Below are 20102 nucleotides of genomic sequence, written 5' to 3' on the forward strand. Positions count from 1 at the left end.
ATTTTAAACAGAAACTCCTTTTGTATTACAGTTATGCTAACCCAGGTTCTCAGATCAGGCAAAGAGAGGACTGCAGGCACAGCCACGTGGTAATTCCTTTAGGCTGGAAATGACCCGTTTTATTTTTGCTCTCGTTCCATCAGCCCAAACTAGCCACATGGTCTCACCTAAATGCAAGGAAGATTGGGGAAAGTAGTCCTTGGCTAGGAAGCTGCTTCTCAGAAATATCTCCACGGTCTGGAAGGGGCCCGTGACTTTTCTACTTCCAGGTCACCATCCCCGCTACAGCAGACACTTAGGAAAAGGGACCACTCTCTAGGGGTAACATGGGAAGGAGACACAGATGAATGTGAAGGAGAAGATATGAGAGAACTTTTTCATTTAGAATGAAAGAGAAATCAAATAGATAAATTAGAAATCAGGCTTATAAGATAAAATACTTTTGGCAAATTTAAGATGCCGTGTATGAAATCTGTACCAATAATAAGAAAGAAAAATGTTACCAATTAGGTAATGATATAATGCATTCCAATAATAACAGTTATAATAAGCTTACCAATTTCAAAGTTATTAAAATGTAAATAAACTACTCATTTTTGAATAGATAAAGTACGGTAGAAGAGAGCTTGAAAAGTTTTACCTTCCTTCTCCCCCAGTAGGCCACCTAGACAGCTGAGGGTTGCAGTAAATTTTAGAATAAATCATGAAGTCCTATCACTGGTTCTTACGAAGGCTGACAGAGAAGGATGTTCTGCTTCATTTATTGTGGCCCTGATTATGATTTCCTTTAAAGTGCTTAACTTTGGGCTTTGCTGATTTGTTTGCTGGGTTTGGTCTAAATTACACAGTTGGTTTTTTTGCCTTGTGTCCCTACCCCCTCAATGCCCAAATCTCTGTAGAAATCTCCTCTAACCCCTGAATGTAGGAATTTTAAACTCACCCAGTCATCTTCTCTCTCTTGGGTTAAAGCAAGACATAAAACAGCTTTGCAGAGCCAATCTAGGCCCTTACTTTTAAATACAGCCTATAATTAAGCACCCTACATTTAAATATTCTGTGATGAAGAAACGTAAATCCCTTAATCATTTTACATATGTGTTAATTCCTTGGCTTTTAAATATTGGAAATTTTGGCTGGACTCTTGAAATCAGTTTGATTTTTAGTTAGTGTAGGATAAGGGAAAGAAAGAAGGATATGAAAATCTTACTGTTGAGATAAATTTGGTGGGCCACAGTATAGGGCAGTGTTGCTATTATTACAGCTAGTATTAAAATCCAAATGAATGTGCTATCAATCAATAAACATATCTTTCTGAATATATGCATAATGCATATGAACTCACTCTAACCATATGTACTCCACGGGTCAAAATCATTACAATCCTCTGTCTTCAGGAGATAGAAATTTCTTGGTGATGTAACAAATGTTTGGAAATTCTGCATTCTTATTCGGTTGCCAAAATATGTTATTATAACTCAGATTATTCAGATCTTAGCACATTAAAACAATATTAGTCATCATCCAAGTACATTAGCATAACAAATATATTGCTATATAAATTGTCTAGGATGCATTTTCAGTGTCAGAACATTTCAGGGTTGGATAAGTCCTTAGAAACATCTGATAAATTACCATCCCCGGCCTCAGACTTCACTCATCTGTTTGTTTAACCACTGCTTGAGTACTTCCAGAAACTGGGAACTCACTGCTTCTAAAGCAGCTCACTTTGCTGTTGGATAATTCTAATCAGGAGTCTTTCCCTGCTCCCCTCCTTTCACTTCCATCCATTGTCTGCCATGTACTTCCTAGGACCACAGTGAGGATTAAGGAAGATAATGCTGGTCAAGTGCCTGCCAGGGTCTCTAGGACATAAGAAATCATCAATTAAAATCACCGTCTATTAATTTTATTGTCCTTCTACCCAACTTTCATCCATGGAAATTCTACTTACGTCTAGGATTTTGCTTAAGGGTCACTTCTTCCCAGAAGCCCATATTCCTCAGACTGGGTTGTCTTCTGTATCCTTAGAGCATGTTGGACTTCTTGCCACTAAATCCTGTATCCTTATTTTCATTCTGTGTCTACTATCAGCTTCCTCAGGGCAGGGACTTTGCCCTTCTATGGTTTTTATAGTACCTAGTCAATTATTTGGCACACAGTGGATGGCTAATATGATTTCTTGAATGAATGAATAAATGAGTGAATACCTAGTATAGATATTAGGTAAAGCAGCTAGTACTATACCTGGAAAACTTCAAATACTGAGTAATACGACAGCATGAAATATGACTTATTAGTAGAGCTTTATTAGGGTTTTACATGTCAGTATATCAGCAGATAAAAGTGAAGTCGTGTTTACATTAGGCATGTTCAAGATTATTCAAATATGCAGTAGTTGGGAGAATGAAAGCAAAGCCAGGACTTTGATTCTCTGATTCTTTGATCTGATTATATGATACAACATGGTCCTTTAATAATTTTCCCAACAAAATTGTTCTTTTCTGGGGCAATCAGTTCTTCTATCATTCCAAAACATATACTCATTGTTTAGTTTTGTAGATTTTCTTTTTGCCAGATTCAGTGGTTTCCTGGGTTCACATGTATCCCTTAATAGTTTTTCCTTTAGAAAGACAGGATAGATCTAGGGATACTGTAAGAAGGCTTTGATTTTATATCAAAAATAGATTCTTTGCATTTGTGTCTGTTGCTTTGTATCTAGCTTTATGTTTGTCTAGAAGGAGCAGCCCTTCCTGAGCTCATGTGAAGCTCTGATCCCATCCCAGCACTTTCAAACTATATGTCAATACTTAAGTGGCTGATGTCATATCTGAAATTGGTGGAATGTTTTCCAGTCTCCTTTCAGAATTCCACTCACTTCTCTTTCTTGTAGAGATCCTAGCAAGCAATATTTTGGGGTTTTACTTTTTATTTTGGATATTATTTATATTTGTTTTAGGGATATTTATCAAAAGAAATAGGTACAAACTCAAACTAGCTTAAAGGTGAAGGAAAGGAAACCACCATGTAATATCAGAAAAATCCCATGCAATGAAATTCTCTGTGTAACTCTGTCTTTCTCTAGGATGACATTATCTTTCATGGGTGTCCTCTATCATCATTATTTTCTCTTCTGGGTCCTAGCTTCTCCTTGGGGCCCTATGTTCTTATTTTCCATAGTAATTGCTAATATCTGTCTTTGAGCTGCCGTGGCAGTGACTCTGCTTTGTCTTAAAACCCCAGTGCTCAGGACCATCTAATTCAGTCTTTTTTTGTCATTTAGCTTGTCAGAGAAAAACCTGTGTTACGCATACAACCTTGATAATCGGCTGTAGCCAGAAGGGTGGGGTTGTCTGGTCCAATAGGGACACCTATGACCATGTCCTCTTAGGAGGTTGCAGCCCACCCGTGGCTACTCTGCTGCCATGACACACCCTTCCATTTAAGATCACTTCCCTTTGAAGACCTACCAGACAAGAAGACTCTATTATTAAATATCAGCACAAAAAGTTCCTTGATATCCACCACACTGACAACTCTGTACCTCATTAAAAACTGCAAGTACTTGAAAGATCAGTTCTGTTACCCAATTTAAATTTTTTAATTATTTTCAATTAAGTATTTAAAAATACATAGGAAGTTGAGTAGTTTCTAAACCAGGAATTTTATATGTTTATGAAGCACTGGATCTTTAATTTGTCCTTGTTGATGCATGGCAAGAGTTAGTATTAGATTTCCTTAACTATGTTTTCAGGAATAAAACAAATATTGGACAACTTATATGCAAAGGCACTTACATCACAACGTCATTAAAATACAGACTATTCTGGTTCTCAGAATCTCATCTAAAACTCATATATCTCCATTCTCAAGCAGACATGTGTCCTAATTTAATTCTTCATTTTTAAATTAATATTCATTACTTACCAATGAATACACTGATCAGACATACTTATATATGGAAACTGAGTTATCAGCTATATTTTATTTAAATGTATGTTTTTCTTTTACATGTCATTTTTATTTCTTGTCTTACAGGAGCTATACATTGCAAGGTTATAATAAAGGATGTGAGAATAGTAATATGTATTATTTTCACTGGTTAATGGAAACACATACTGGTTGATAATCTACCAGTTATAAATTGGAATTGGCTTCTATACTACTGAATAAAGTAGTTAGGAATTCTTTGCATCCTCATGGAATCCTTTCTGCACTTATTTTCCAAAATACAAAAACTTCACCCATTCATCCATTTCTGTCCCAGGCAATGACTGCCTGGCCCCTGTCCCGAGTCTTCCTCACTGGAGAACTTTATAAGTTTTCCTCTAATTTCTTCAGAGGCATATTTCAAGCTCATGATAGCTTTTTCAGGAGTCCTTTAGTTTCTCTTTGGAAACCCAGGAATTCATTTTCTTCTCTCTAATATTTCAGGATAAAAGTATACTCCCTGTATCCCTATTCCCACCTCACTTCTACCCATAGAAGACATTGCTTATTGAACATGGCACTGTTTCCAGATGGGCCTAGAGATTCTCAGTCCTTCTCAACATGGCCCTTTTATCGTTACCATGCTGGAATTAGCATGGGAGATAAAACCTATTTATAATCCCTGTGGCATTTATTCACCTAAGAGCATTAGCTGAGAACTGTGCTTTGTTCTGGGGTTAGATGAGAAAGACATAGTCCTGCCCTCATGGAGTTTACAGTTGATGGGTTAAATAGATGTCAATACCCATCTGCAATCTGGCAACCAGGAGTATAAGGGACAGTGACCTATACTGGAAAGAGTGATGCACTCTGTCTGGGGGGGCTTCACGCTGCAGGAGACGGACAATGGAGAATTGTGCTTACACCTTAAAGGAGCCAGACATCCCATGGGAACTTCAGCATGTGTCTTGTAGTTATGACAGGCAGGGAGGGGTCTTCAAGAGGACAGAAGCCAGGTGTTATGGGTGGACTTCAGTAACCTAGTCTAGTTCAACAAGCCTTTCCTGATTGACTGCATCCTGATAATCTGGGTTAATTGTTTTAAAAGCCATGGTAGATAAGTCCAAGGAACTCATGAACTAGCGGAACAACAAAAATCTAAAAGGTAAACTGTAATATTTCAAGGAAGTAAGTGCTTTAATTGGGGTGAGAGCAAAGAGCTATTAGAATACAGAAAAGAACGAAATTAATCTTTATGTGTGGGAAAGTTGGGGGACATGTAAGGAAAAAAAAGCATAGTAATCTTTTAGTGAGGAAATAGTCTACTAATCAGAATATTATTATAATAAGTAAAATACTAAGCTTTAAGAGTGTGGTAGCAATTATAGCGTAATTAAATATGGATATGTTCATATAAATTTCATACAGAGTCTGCTGCATGCGTGCTCCTTTCAAAAGAAAACAGCTGTGACAAAATGCAGTCATTGCTACTTGTGATGTTTTAGAAACACCTTAATGTCACTCAGTAGACAGACTTGTATTTCAAACCAACAGAAAAGTTGAAAATACTGCAGAAAATACTTAAAAAGTTGCCAAGTTGCTATGATATTTGTTTGACGAATCCCAAGTAGATCTGATTTTAAAGGAATCCTGTCACTCTCATCAGTTATCATTCCTGTGGGAGGACTAAATCCTTCTACAACTTTTTAATCAGACTTTCTGAGATGTGCCTCAAGCCTCACCAATGATTTTTTTTATTTTTGGCCTCGCCGCCACCTTGTTGTCTGACATATTGAGGTTCTGCTACAAAAGTTCAGCAGCAGCTTAAATTATTTTGTGTCCTGTTAAAGTCTGACAGCTTGTGGAACTGAAGAGAGGTGTGTGCTTGTGAGTGACTTGTAACTACCTTGACTAGTGTGCATTTACTGTGGCTCTTCTACCACATCGACTGCAATGGGTTCCATGTTGAAATAGTAGTTTTGCCTTAGGAGTCTGTGAAAAATTTCTGTTTGATAACAGAAAGCATAATTTTTATTTTTATTTTGTTAAAAAATCTTTAAGTTTCCTACCCTGTGATAAAAAATACTGTAACTTCTCCAGAGGCTACTGAAACTGAGCATTACTCCCCAGAGTTGGCAGTTAAAAAGTTATTGTTGAGCAGTGGAAAGAGCTTGAGAAGGATGGTAAAAATCACAGGCAGAATACTGAGAGTGATTCCTCCTCCAACTTTTCCATGACACAGTGACATGCAAAAAAATCCATGTCCCTCCTCTTGAAAACTAATTACTCCTGCTAGGCCTTGGTATGGAATACCCGTGTTTGACTTCTTGGTTAACTGCTAACTGGCTCACGGGTTCTCAGCACTGTCTGAACGTGAGAATCACCTGGCACTTTTAAAACTCTCACTGACCCCTAATATCTCAGACCAGTTAGATCAGAATCTGAGGGGTTAGTGCCCTCCGAACAGCATTTTTAATGCCTCTCAAGTGATTACAATATGTAGCCAAGTTTAAAACCAAGTATTGACGTTTTGTCCCAGGTAAGTCATTTCATCTGTCTTCACCTATGTTTTTCCATTTGCAAAGTGGAATGTTTTAGATGTTCCAACCTCTTCCATTCTGTATCAAAGGAAGGGGAAACGAAGGTGTTTAGTCGAAGGGATTTTCAACATCCTTCTCAGTAGGAACAGCCTGTGTTTTTGACTCCACGAAGGGGCTCATGGAACCGAGGGACAGAACACTTGAGCATCCTCAGAAGGTAGAGAGCTTAGCCTCAAGCTAAGACTTCCATCCTAACAGTCACAGAAGAGCAGAGGAAGCACCAATAATCCACTAATTCACTGCTCAATATTCTTTCTACCAGGCCAGACCACACTTGTCATCCTGGCTTCAACACTTTACTTCCTGGGGTTAAAGCCAGGGAAGGGAACAGGCCAGAGGATGCAGGATTTTAGCTACCAATTCTGTTTAGAGAAAAATTCATGACTGTGCTCCTGAAGCTGAGCCAGAAAGAGCGAAGCACAGGATAGTCTGTGTAAACAGTATCGAGTTCGGGGAAGGAGGACTTACATGGCCTGAAAGGAAAAATAGAAAAACAAAGTATGACTCACCAAGGCCCTGATGCCCAAGATGCGATGGGTACCATTTGGCAAGAAGTAAGTCCTGTGGGAGTAGGGATCAAGCTTGAGTAAACAGTCATTGGCTCAGTCTAAGGATGCATTTTAAGGATCCAGCATTCCCAGTTGAGAGCGCTTCCATTCCTTCTTGGCAGAATAAGGTCAGCATTTTGAAATAACAGGTTTCCCTCCATAGAGACATCCAGAAAACTCCCTCTCTCAGTTGGCTATCCCATCCCTGGGCTCCCAGAATTTACTGCTCCATTCACTTGGAAATGAATCCTGAACAGTTGAAGCCTTTCCCTCACGTTGCACCCTCATCCTTGTATCTTCGTTGTCCCTCTTCGAGATCTGATTCATGTTTCATTTCACTTAGCACCAACCACAAGGCTTTGCAAACCAGAAGCTCTTCATCATTTTTTTTTCTTCCAGTGCAATACTAATTTGGGGGAAAGCAGTGAAAATGAAGGAGGCTAAGGAGATATGGGTGTCCATATAGGGTAGAAGAAAATCATAAATGAAGTCAAGGCAGGGCAGGGGTAGAGGCGACTCTTCCTTAATCACAGGCTGTAGTATACACATCTCTTCATGAGATGTTCCTCCCGACGTTGGAGCCATTTGTTTATAGATCTGTTCCCTCCACTAGTCTACAGGCATTTAGTGGGCAGCGTCTGGGCCCTCTTCTTTTTCAATTAGATATATACTAGCATCAGAGATGACTGGCGTTATTAGAACAGGAATAGTCTTGGACATCAATATTCCAAAATAGGACTTGGTTCTCATTTGAGAGACCATAACTGTGAAAATATAATTATACTAAGAGCCAGGCACTTGAAAGAGAAAAACAGTCCTCTAAAATATACTCAGAACCTGGGGACATAGCACAGATGTCTATCCCACACTGTTCTCTGTAAGAACAGGCTGATGGGATAAGAAGTTCTCCCACCTCTGAGGGCGCACAACCATCAGCTTCCTGATGGAAGGAAAGAAGATCAGAGAAGATGCAACTGAAAAGCCATGAGTCTTGCTTGGGCCCATGGCCCTAACCTTCCCCAATTGTTCAAGGCCTGTAGGGGGAAGAAGAGCAGGACAAATGGGGTCCCTGAGTAACTGGGGGATCCCACAGCAGAAGGGCACTGGACAGTTTTCCAAGGTGTTCCCCAGGAGACTTTTATTCTTCTGGAAAATCCTGTCTTTACTCACCATGACACATGAACAATAGATACAGGCATTTTGGCCTGAGAATAGCCTCTCAGAATCCACACAAACCATGTCTTTTGTGGGAAGCTGATGAGTTTTACGCACCAACACCCACCTTCTGTGGAGTTATGCCTGAAAGCTGGCCAGCAGTCTCAAGGAAGCAATGGTCCCTGAAAGAAAGTTTCAGAACTTATGGATCTTGGAATATCGGGGAGTGGGGGATTGGCGAAGAGTGTAATGAGAAGAGTCGGCCATGTCTACAGTGAAGACAGAAGCCAGTGTCCAAGGAGGACACACAAGCGGGTGCCAGGCTGACCATGAGTTTGGTCTGCAGACCCTCATCTAGAGCCAAGACAATACCTGATCCTCTTAAAGGAAACAAGGAAAAGACAAAGACTTTGAACCTGACTGAATGGTTTCCAAAGAGGAAGCAATTGGGCTGTAAACTGAGGGGTTGACAGGATCAATGTGTTAAATATCCTGTTATAAATAGAAATGGAGTTTATAAACTCCATTGCTCATAAGTTTTTAGTTTGGGTATAGAGAAATAAAGTAAGTTATATTTTTATGCCTCTGAATTTTGGGCTAACATTGCTGAGACTTTGTAACCAGTTGCATTTTGTGATGCCACCCCTTAGGACTGGAGCTGGTTTGCATTAGTGCCGAAGAGTTTGGTGTTACCTTCTATGCTTTGAGCTCTGTGCCAGGTCCTCAGGATGTAGACTGTCAAGGCAACAGACTCAGATTCCCATTTTATGAAGCCAAGAGCCCAGCAAGGAAGGGAGAAGTTGTCAGTGAGATAGGGTGACTAACAGGGAAATGCAGGATGCCAACGGAGAATAAAGCCAGGAGACCTCACTTTATGTGGGAGTCAGGGTATCCTCCCTGAGAGGTCATTCTTGAGCTCAGACCTGACCGAGTCAAGGAACAGGAGAGAAAACGGGTCCCAGGCAAAGGGAATTTCCCCAAATTTTCAAGTTCCGTATCTCACGCAAGAGGCCAAAATGATACTGATTCCACCTAGACAGGAATTACAGACACACTGAACCCCAAGGCTCAAGACAAAGGATGCTTCAAATTCAAAATAATCGTGGTATCTTCTCCTAGAGCCTGTAAGTGGTACTTTATTTAGCACATAAAACTTAGCATGTTTCTGAAAACATAACCTTGAACCCTCTCAACTAAATGTTTTCTGAAAGTTTGGTCAAGAAAGTCAACGTATTTGGAAGATTTTAACTATTCTTCCAGCCAATATTGTCTATAAAGGGGGGAGTGGTAAATACTTTTGGCTTCGTGGGCCATAACTTCTCCATCACACCTGCACAATTCTGCCTTTGTAGCATGAAATCAGCCATAGATAATATGTGAATGAATGAGTATGTCATGTTTCAATAAAACCTATTTACAAAAATAGGTGATGATGGACCAGATTGAGCCTGCAACCATAGTTTGCCAATGCTTGTTCTAAACAGCCTAAATCAAAAACACTCAAAAATCTATTCCTGCACTAACCTGGAGAATAGGGAACTTTGATTGTAGACTATATGATTTTGCTTTGCAGAATTATTTAGCCATTAGCTGGAGGCACCACTACTGAATGTTGTAGGACTGTCATTGCTGGAAACATTGTATTTGGCTAGGACTGGATGGCATGCTCCTGCCTAGCTGCAAGAGAGGCAAGAAAACAAGTAACTGACACTTCAGAAGCTGTCGTGGGAGAGGAGCTCAGTTTGATTAGGTAATTGCATTAGTAGGGATGGGCTTCAGCAACAAACATTTATGTCCCCTTCACGTTAATTGTCCATCCTGCTTCTGCAAGAATTTTCTCTCCATCATCACTGATGTCACTCAAGGATCCTAGGTGACAGAAGTGATGATCTCAAATATTGCTGGTTACGGTGGCAGAAGGGAAAGAGAGTGTGGCAAAGTATACACTAGATCTTTAAGTTTTTTTTCCCAGAAGAGATACACTTTATTTTCTCTCACATTTCATCAGCCACAGCAAGTCATGGATATGCTAAGTTTTGAAGGCTGGGGAATGCAAATTTATCCTAAGCCCATAGAAAGAATGAGACAAAATCTTTCTGAACAACACCAGTGCTACCACAGCACAATCAGTAGCTGTCCTGAGAGACTGGGGCATGAGTCCAGAGTAGAAGGATGTGGGCTCAGGGAGACAGAGATCCTGGGAGGGAGAACAGGCTGCCTGAGAGGAGGTTTCTTACTCCCAGAGGGAAGGGCCACGGCCACAACAGGTGGGCGTCAACGAGGGCTTCTGAAGTATCCGCCATGGACATTAATCAGCATTCTCACAAATTTTTAACTGGCTACAACCCTAACTTACCAGTCCTCACCTGTCAGGTCGAGGATAGTCCTTCTTGGGCCTCAGAGCTACCCAGCAAGACCCTCACGGGGTCCCACAGAAGCCAGGGAATGTGTCATTGTCCTGGAAGGTCACTTCTCATGCAAAAACACCTGAAATTTCCTATGAAAACATGTGAAAAGAAAATGGAAATGCTCCCCACACACCTGCATGCTGAGAAGGGTTTCACTTCATCATACCTTTTCATCAAACACCCCCGCAGTTCCATCATTTTCCTGTGTTTATTTCTCTCCCCACTAGTAGCCATGCTGGGGCAGGGGTCTTTTTCTTCTGACAGGGCAGGGGTCTGGCTGCCATCCCTTGGACAGCTGGTTCCAAGTTCCCCTCAACAGGCCAGGTAACTCAGCTCTATCAGCTCTATCTGGTTGCTTCATGCTTCAGTAACTAATCCAGAGTCAGCACCACTGTTAAAAACACCAGTTGTTAAAGATGAAACAGAGATGGGAGCAGGTGGGCTGTGTGGGCTGAGATGTTACACCTACAAAATATGCAGAGAAAAAGAATTTCTCTGTGCAGTCCACTGCACTTTCAAACAGACACACAGACGTGCATCTATTTGGAGCCAACAACAAAGAAGGACTGAGCCAGAAAGGGAGCAGCGCTACAGCACAAAGGCGCACAGGGCACATCCCCCTAGGCTCTGCCTGAGGATGCTAATATACAAAAGCCTGAAATATGCCCTTATGATTCCTCTGCTCCTCTGTATATCCTTCTGGGGGGGCAGAGACCTTGACTTTTTCATCTCAGTAGCCAGAGCCCAGCACATTGCGTTTGGGTACACAAAATAGGTTGACTAAAGAAAGAAAAGAGAGTGAAGAAAATAAATAAATAAAACTAGAAGCAAAGGGGGGAGATTTCTTTTTTCTTCCACAAAAGATTCACTTGAGGTTCCCTTAAATAGTGTATATCTGGGGGGAACCTGGATGTCTGTTTGGAGAGCATTAATTACCTGACGCATGGGCAACAATCAGAAAAGAAATGATAAAAATAGTGTCTATTTCAATAGGACTCATATTTCCTTTCTCATTTGGTTGTCAAGTCTCCCCTGACTCCAGTTAAAGTAGGAGAGGTTTTGTTTGGTCTGTTTGGTTTTCTTAGCTGACTTTGATAATACCAAAATAGGGGATGATAAAAATATGGCACAATATATTCCAATCAGGAATTGGAGAGTATGATTCAATTTACAAAAATTCACTCTTTCTTGTATTTATTCATTCCTTCAATAAATATATTTTAAGTGCCTATCGTGTACTAGACTTTGTGCTGACGGTCCATATTGGCTTAAAGTTTGCAATCTGTAGCAGAGAGCATTGCATTTTTAAGTAATAAATACTTAAACTGAACTGATTGCTTCAACTTTAACTTTGTAATCATAGAGAAAGCCCTTATCTTTCTGGTTAGCTTTGCTTTATCGAAGGTGAAGCAGTAATGGTGTTACGTGCTCAAAGTATTAACATGAAGGAAAAATGAGAAAACACTCTGTGCGGGGCGCAAAGGAAGCTCTTTGGATAAGAGCGTTGGATGAGCTTTGGATAAGAAGCTCTTTGGATAAGGATAAGAAAGTTTTTGTTTTCTTTTCCTTTCCTTCATTCAAAAATGAGGGCTAGATTAACCAATTAATAACCATATTTAGCCTTTTTATTACAAAAGACATGAGTATCAGAATTTCTGAGGTAAGATATCTTTCTTCTTCAACAAATGTAAAATTAGCTATAGAAAGTCAACACACCCGCAATTGTGGGCTAGACCATGAGCTCCAGATAAGATTCGGAGTGGGTGCTGTGAGATTTCCCAGGACTGCTCTCTGTGGGCTGGGCTCACCAGAAAAATAGTCTGAGAAGACGTTCCCTTTGACCTACACATGAAATGTGGGGTAAATTCATAAGACAAAGAGAAGGATGAAAGGTCTTCCTGGTAAAGAGCTCGGATATGAGCCAAGTTCCAGGATCCAAGAGGCAGGAAATAGCCCCACCTCCAGCCTTGATTCTGAGAGTGGGTTTCCATCGTCTTGTTCACTGATGACCAATCTCTAACAACGAATGTTTATTGGGAATCTCATGTGTAGACCTGCCCTGGGTTAAGGGGTGCGGGAGATGAAGGAAACCCAGCCACATTCCCTCCCCGAGAAGCATACACCATGTTTTACAATAAGTGATTTCAGTATTGTATCTTTTAGGCAGAAATTTGATGTAGGGCTAGTCTTTGTTGGACACCATCCAAACTCCAGATCATTGATGTATTCACTCCGTAACTTATTTATTAAACATGTCAGACAGACCATATTAAGTTCAAAGCAACTTATAGGTCCATTATTTCCCATCATTGCCTTTCACACCTGCTCTAGATTCTCTCTTCCTCATCAAATAAAACACATTCCCATAATTTATTGGATCACTTTTAGATATTACCATACATGGTCATTCTTAAGTTGTAAAAAGTCAATATCAAAACTTCAGTCTGTCATCCGATATAAAGTTTTTCTTCCCATTTCCTAACACAGACCAGATGTGTGATTCTGAAGATGAGCAGTGGGAGACAAGGTCAGCTTATTTCCTCTCCTCTCTCCGTCTCCTAATGTGTATGTGTGTGTTTGTACACACACATATATATTTACATATATTAATAGAGAGAGAGAATTATACAGAATTACAGTATACATATTATGTGCATGACTATAGAATTATGAATGAAGTACACTGCAGTCTTGACTCCTACCACTGCCTCTGCCGTGGGCTTCTTCCTTGTAGCAGAGCTTCGAAGGTGGCCTCTTGGCGCGGAGTCCATCTCCGGGTTCTCGGGGTATGCTCAGCATTCCTCCACGTAATCTTTCCCTTAATGCAGGCAATGCATTCTTCAACTGACCCCTTCCAACTCTTCCTTAGGGCCTATTTGGTAAGCCATTTCAGTTGGGGTCACCTTGCCCTGGTGGTTAGATCCCAAACCTGTTTCTGCAGGTACCACTCTGGTCCAAGGGAAATACTTCATAAATGTGTGCCCCCAACACTGGAAAATCGGTGTGCTGTCAAAGAAGCCTTCTCACTTCTCTGACATCATGGGTAGACCCAGCTAGCTACGTTCCTTTAGACCTTTCTAGTCTAGAGACCAAGGTCGGCTTCTGACACATTACATAGTTTCCGTTCTCCAAACACCAAGAGGTACATGGACCCCTCTATTGCTGGTTTCTTCTCAGAAATTCTCAGTACTAAGATTTTCTGTCTCCTCTTATAAATAGGCTGATCATGGGCAAGGAGCTAAGAGTCACAGAACCACTATCGTACTATCACATTTCCAGGTAAAGCAAAGATGCTCTACGAAATTCATTTAAAATGTGGGAATACTTCTTAAATTTCTTTTTCCCTGGTATTCCTTTCCTTTAGTCTTCACACACAATTGAAGAGTAAAAGCCTTCTTTCATTCATCTAGAATCTCTGACTTTAGATAATTAACAATATGTGGCTTTTAGTTATGATTCTACACATTACAAATGCTCTGTTTTTTGAGTGTGACTTTTCCTTGAAACGAGGTATATTTCTTTCTTTTGTTGAAAAACAGGTGGCAGTTAATTGCACTGGCTGATGACATCAATTATTATTATAATTTTCACTTTTAAGGATATAGTACTTTGCTATACTTGAAATAATGTCTTCTGTAATAAGGATTTCCTTCTACTATGTGATTTGGGCTTTCTCACCCTATAACTCAAGTTAAATTATAAATTTTCTATATCAGGAAAAAATGCAATCCCTCCACAACTCCATCAACAGCAGTGATTCTCCTCTTGAAGAGTGTTAAAAATCTTATCTGTATGTGACTTCTATGATTTAAACTTGTGTGATGTATAGCAAGACATAGAAAATAAAATGGATCTTTGCCCAACTTATGTCTGACCCAAGGCTTTTAGCAAGAGACTGATTGTATCCTGAAATTTTAAGGAGGTCTTTCTTCTCCTTTGGGGAATATCTTTTCACAATCCATGCTAATGAATAACAATGTACTCTTGTGTTATTTTACCTATGATTATTAGAAAAAAACTCTGCCATAGAACTTGTCTCTATGGCATTAACAAGGATAATTGGTCCTCTTTAGGGCTCACTTTCTAGTTTGAAATGATTCTAGACCAAACTCTGTGGCATCAAAGAAAAAAGATGAGGGAGAGGACCTTCAAGATGGCAGAGGAGTAAGACGTGGAGATCACCTTCCTCCCTACAAATAAATCAAAATACATCTACATGTGGAACAACTCCTACAGAACACCTACTGAACGCTGGCAGAAGACCTGACTTCCCAAAAGGCAAGAAACTCCCCACGTACCTGGGTAGGGCAAAAGAAAAAAGGAAAAACAGAGACAGAAGAATAGGGACGGGGCCTGCACCAGTGGGAGGGAGCTGTGGAGGAGGAAAGGTTTCCACACACTAGGAGCCCCTTCGTGGGCGGAGACTGTGGGTGGCGGAGGGGGGGAGCTTCGGAGCCACGGAGGAGAGCGCAGCCACAGGGGTGCGGAGGGCAAAGCGGAGAGATTCCCGCACAGAGGATTGGTGCCGACCAGCACTCACCACCCCGAGAGGCTCGTCTGCTCACTCTCTGGGTTGGGCGGGGGCTAGGACCTGAGGCTCAGGCTTCAGAGGTCAGATGCCAGGGAGAGGACTGGGGTTGGCTGCGTGAACACAGCCTGAAGGGGCTAGTGTACCACAGCTAGCCGGGAGGGAGTCTGGGAAAAAGTCTGGACCTGCCTAAGAGGCAAGAGACCATTGTTTTGGGGTGCGCAAGGAGAGGGGATTCAGAGCACCACCTAAATGAGCTCCAGAGATGGGCATGAGCTGCGGCTATCAACACGGACACCAGAGACAGGCATGAGACACTAAGGCTGCTGCTGCAACCACCAAGAAGCCTGTGTGTGAGCATAGCTCACTATCCACACATCCCCTCCCAGGACCCTGTGCAGCCCACCACTGCCAAGGTCCCGTGATCCAGGGACAACTTCCCTGGGAAAACACACGGTGCACCTCAGGCTGGTGCAATGTCACGCCAGCCTCTGCAACTGTAGGCTCGCCCTGCATTCCATACCCCTCCATCCCCCCAGCCTGAGTGACCCAGAACCCCCTAATCAGTTGCTTCTTTAACCCCGTCCTGTCTGAGCAAAGAACAGATGCCCTCAGGTGACGTACACACAGAGGCGGGTCCAAATCCAAAGCTGAACCCTGGGAGCTGTGCAAACAAAGAAGAGAAAGGGAAATCTCTCCCAGCAGTCTCAGGAGCAGCAGATTAAATCTCCACAATCAACTTGGTGTACTCTGTATCTGCGGAATACCTGAATAGACCATAAATCATCCCAAAATAGAGGCGGTGGATTTTGTGAGCAACTGCAGACTTGGGGTTTGCTGTATGAGACTGACTAGTTTCTGATTTTTATGTTTATCTTAGTATAGATTTTAGCGTTTGTTATCATTGGTGGATTTGTTTATTGATTTGGTTGCTCCCTTCTTTTTTTTTTATTACTTTTTTTATTCTTTTATTTTAATAATATATTTTTATTTAATAACTTTATTTTTTTTTTCTTTCTTTTTTTCCTCACTATTCCTCTGAGCCGTGTGGCTGACAGAGTCTTGGTGCTCCGGCCGGGTGTCAGGCCTGAGCCTCTGAGGTGGGAGAGCCGATATCAGGACATTGGACCACCAGAGACCTCCCAGCCACACGTAATATCAATTGGCAAGAGCTAACCCAGAGATCTCCGTCTCAACGCTAAGACCCAGCTCCACTCAATGACCAGCAAGCTCCAGTGCTGAACACCAATGCCAAACAGCTAGCAAAACAGGAACACAAGCCCACCCATTAGCAGAGAGGCTGCCTAAAATCATAATAAGGTCACAGACACCACAAAACACATCACCAGACACGGTCCTGCCCACCAGAAAAAAAAAATCCAGCCTCATCCACCAGAACACAGGCACCAGTACCTTCCACCAGGAACCCTACACAACACACTGAACCAACCTTACCCACTGGGGGTAGACACCAAAAACAATGGGAACTATGAACCTGCAGCCTGTGAAAAGGAGACCCTAAATGCAGTAAGTTAAGCAAAATGAGAAGACAGAGAAATACACAGCAGATGAAGGAGCAAAGTAAAAACCCACAAGACCAAACAAATAAGAGGAAATAGGCAGTCTACCTGAAAAACAATTCAGAGTAATGATAGTAAAGATGACCCAAAATCTTGGAAATAGAGTGGAGAAAATACAAGAAACGTTTAACAAGGACCTAGAAGAACTAACAAGCAAACAATGATGAACAACACAATAAATGAAATTAAAAATTCTCTAGAAGGAATCAATAACAGAATAACTGAGGCAGAAGAACGGATAAGTGACCTGGAAGATAAAATAGTGGAAATAGTTACTGCAGAGCACAATAAAGAAAAAAGAATGAAAAGAATTGAGGTCAGTCTCAGAGAGTTCTGGGACAACATTAAACACACAAACATTCAAATTATAGGGGTCACAGAAAAACAAGAGAAAAAGAAAGGGACTGAGAAAATATTATAAGAGATTATAGTTGAAAACTTCCCGAATATGGGAAAGGAAATGGTCAATCAAATACAGGAAGTGCAGAGAGTCCTATACAGGATAAATCCAAGGAGAAACACACCAAGACACATATTAATCAAACCATCAAAAATTAAATACAAAGAAAAAATATTAAAAGCATCAAGGGAAAAGCAACAAATAACATAAAAAGAAATTCCCATAAGGTTAACAGCTGATCTTTCAGCAGAAACTCTGCAAGAGAGAAGGGAGTGGCAGGACATATTTAAAGTGATGGAAGGGAAAAACCTACAACCAAGATTACTCTACTCAGCAAGGATCTTATTCAGATTCAACAGAGAAATTAAAACCTTTACAGACAAGAGAAAGCTAAGAGAATTCAGCACCCCCAAACCAGCTCTACAACAAATGCTAAAGGAACTTCTCTAGGCAGGAAACACAAGAGAAGGAAAAGAACTACAAAAACAAACCCAAGACAATTAAGAAAATGGTAATAGGAACATACATATCAATAATTACCTTAAATGTAAATGGATTAAATGCTCCAACCAAAAGACAAAGACTGGCTGAATGGATACAAAAACAAGACCCATATATATGCTGTCTATAAGAGAACTACTTCAGATGTAGGAACACATACAGACTGAGAGTGAGAGGATGGAAGAAAGATTCCATGCAAATGGAAATTTTAAAAAAAGCTGGAGTAGCAATTCTCATATCAGACAAAATAGACTTTAAAATAAAGACTATTACAAGAGACAAAGAAGGACGCTACACAATGATCAAGGGATCAATCCAAGAAGAAGATATAACAATTGTAAATATTTATGCACCCAACATAGGAGCACCTCAATACATAAGGCAAATGCTAACAGCCATAAAAGGGGAAATCAAGAGTAACACAATAATAGTAGGAGACTTTAACATCCTACTTTCGCCAATGGACACATCATCTAAAATGAAAATAAATAAGGAAACACAAGCTTTAAATGACACATTGAACAAGATTAACTTAATTAATATTTATAGGACATTCCATCCCAAAACAACAGAGTACACTTTCTTCTCAAGTGCTCATGGAACATCCTCCAGGATAGATCATATCTTGGGTCACAAATCAAGCCTTGGTAAATTTAAGAAAACTGAAATCCTATCAAGTATCTTTTCTGACCACAACGCTATGAGAATAGATATCAATTACAGGAAAAAATCTGTAAAAAAAAAACAAACACGTGGAGGCTAAACAATACACTATTAAATAACCAAGAGATCACTGAAGAAATCAAAGAAGAAATCAAACAATACCTAGGAACAAATGACAATGAAAACACCATGAACCAAATCCTATGGAATGCAGCAAAAGCAGTTCTAAGAGACAAGTTTATAACAATACAATCCTACCTCAAGAAACAAGAAACATCTCAAATAAACAACTTAACCTTACACCTAAAGCAATTAGAGAAAGAAAAACAAAAAACCACAAAGTTAGCAGAAGAAAAGAAATCATAAAGATCAGCTCAGAAATAAATGAAAAAGAAATGAAGGAAACGATAGCAAAGATCAATGAAACTAAAAGCTGGTTCTTTGAGAAGATAAACAAAACTGATAAACCATTAACCAGACTCATCAAGAAAAAAAGGGAGAAGATTGAAATCAACAGAATTAGACATGAAAAAAGAGAAGTAACAACTGACACTGCAGAAATACAAAGGATCATGAGAGATTACTACAAGCAACTATATGCCAATAAAATGGACAACCTGAAAGAAATGGAAAACTCTTAGAAAAGCACAACCTTCTGAGACTGAGCCAGGAAGAAATAGAAAATATAAATACACCAATCACAAGCACTGAAATTAAACTGTGAGTAACAATCTTCCAAAAAACAAAAGTCCAGGACAAGATGGCTTCACAGTTGAATTCTATCAAACATTTAGAGAAGAGCAAACACCTATCCTTCTCAAACTCTCCAAAATACAGCACAGGGAGAAACACTCCCAAACTCATTCTACAAGGTGACCATCACCCTGATACCAAAACCAGACAAAGATGCCACAACAAAAGAAAACTACAGGCCAATATCACTGATGAACATAGATGCAAAAATTCACAACAAAACACTAGCAAATAAAATCCAACAGCACTTTAAAAGGATCATAAACTATGAGCAAGTGGGGTTTATCCCAGGAGTGCAAGGATTCTTAAATATATGCAAATCAATCAACGTGATACACCATATTAACAAATTGAAGGATAAAAACCATATAATCATCTCAACAGATGCAGAGAAAGCTTTTGACAAAATTCAGCACCCATTTATGATAAAAACCCTCCAGAAAGTAGGCATAGAGGGAACTTACCTCAACATAATAAAGGCCATATATGACAAACCCACAGCCAACATCATTCTCAATGGTGAAAAACTGAAACCATTTCCACTAAGATGAGGAACAAGACAAGGTTGCCCACTCTCACCACTATTATTCAACATAGTTTTAGAAGCTTTAGCCACAGGAATCAGAGAAGAAAAAGAAAAAAAAGGAATCCAAATCAGAAAAAAAGAAGCAAAATTGTCAGTGTTTGCAGATGACATGATACTATACTTAGGGAATCTTAAAGATGCTACCAGAAAACTACTAGAGCTAATCAATGAATTTGGTAAAGTAGCAGGATACAAAATTAATGCACAGAAATCTCTTGCATTCCTATACGCTAATAATGCAAAATCTGAAAGAGAAATTATGGAAACACTTCCATTTACCACTGCAATAAAAAGAATAAAATACCTAGGAATAAACCTACCTAAGGAGACAAAAGACCTGTATTCAGAAAAGTATAAGACACTGAAGAAAGACATTAAAGATGATACAAACAGGTGGAGAGATATACCATGTTCTTGGATTGGAAGAATCAATATTGTGAAAATGACTATACT

The sequence above is a fragment of the Balaenoptera physalus genome (assembly GCF_965194825.1).
Source record: "Balaenoptera physalus genome assembly, chromosome: 15".
Classification (NCBI taxonomy): domain Eukaryota; kingdom Metazoa; phylum Chordata; class Mammalia; order Artiodactyla; family Balaenopteridae; genus Balaenoptera; species Balaenoptera physalus.